Genomic DNA, 1,263 nt, shown 5'->3' on the forward strand with positions numbered 1-1,263 from the left:
CTCCACCTCGCTCTCACTGTCCTCTCTGGCCATCCCACGCACCCCGCCGAATCAGCGACACTTCCTCCGGCACCTCGTCTCATAATTCCTTTAAATTATTCTCCATAATAAGAGGAGGGACCGAGATTCAACCCACACGGGTCTTCATGCTCCCGCGTTCCTCCCTTGCTTTGCGGGCCTCGAAAGTCCTTCAGAGTGTCTCTGTTGGTGATTCCCCCTCACGAGCGTGTCCCGTGGCGTTGCAGGACGAGCCCCTTGCAACAACTGCAACAATTGCACTCCCAAACAACGAAAAATAATCACCAGGGATGAACAATGACCAAACACGCTCCGGTTCACCGTCCCATTTCCCTCATATCCCGTGGAAATGGGGCGTTTTCCGGCGCGTCGGCCGCTCGAGCGCGCTTCGCACACTTCCTTCTTCCAGCCACCGGGTTCTTACTCGATTCGTTCAGCACATAACGCCAATAATTCCGCAAAAGGAGCCGATCACCGAGCAAGGAACACCATCGCAGTGTCTTACCTCGGCCATAACAGGCTGAGAAAAGCTGTCTGCCATTGGTTAAATCTCGGCCCGAAGAGCCAATCGCAAGCCGCCTTACGAAACGCGATGGGCGTAAAGCGGGGTTGTAAGGAGCGCGTTGGTTGGCTCCCTCTGCGTCCTGTGGCCAATAGGAGATGGCAATATAAGGACGGCTCCCATTGGCTCTTCCTCTGCGATGGAAGGAATGGGAGTAAATGATGTAACGAGGGTGTTCATTGGTCCTTCCTCTGCGGGCCGGCCAATGGGAGTGAAGGATACACAATCAGCTGGGCGCATGCAAAGGCGATCAGAGGAAGACCGGAAGAGCGAGAGTTGATGCATTACACACTTCTCTCCTCGCTTTATGCATTAAATAATGATCATGTGAATTAAATAACCATGGGATGACATCCCTGAGATGGAATTTCGGTTGGAGCAACAGTGTTCTCCCCGAAAGACCGTTGAAATTCGAGAGGAAAGCACATGGTTGTTTGTAAACTCGGAGGTCCTATGCACATTAAAGTCGCAATGGTCAAAGCGATATTCTCATAATTTATCGATTGAACTTAATTCCTGATAATATATGCATTACAACCGATATCTGACATTCTGAATTATCGTACCTGGGAAGTGTTCGGCAGATTTAACCGGAAATACGTGATTCCACACGCTGCCAGTCCTCCCTTCAGTATATCGCATCATAAACTTAGCAAGTTATGAAACAATAGATACCCCCCCCC

At 50.5% G+C, this 1,263-nt stretch overlaps 1 protein-coding gene across 1 annotated transcript in view; it reads right to left on the minus strand.

The window, feature by feature from the left end:
• The window catches only part of LOC119593352 (TATA box-binding protein-like 1), a gene marked incomplete in the record, with an annotated part of 26,423 nt that extends 25,892 nt beyond the window's left edge, over window positions 1–531 (minus strand). The window contains 1 exon segment of the mRNA XM_037942278.1: window positions 443–531.
• Between the last annotated feature and the right edge of the window lie 732 nt (window positions 532–1,263).

This window comes from Penaeus monodon, chromosome 32, assembly GCF_015228065.2.
Source record: "Penaeus monodon isolate SGIC_2016 chromosome 32, NSTDA_Pmon_1, whole genome shotgun sequence".
Taxonomy (NCBI): Eukaryota; Metazoa; Arthropoda; class Malacostraca; order Decapoda; family Penaeidae; genus Penaeus; species Penaeus monodon.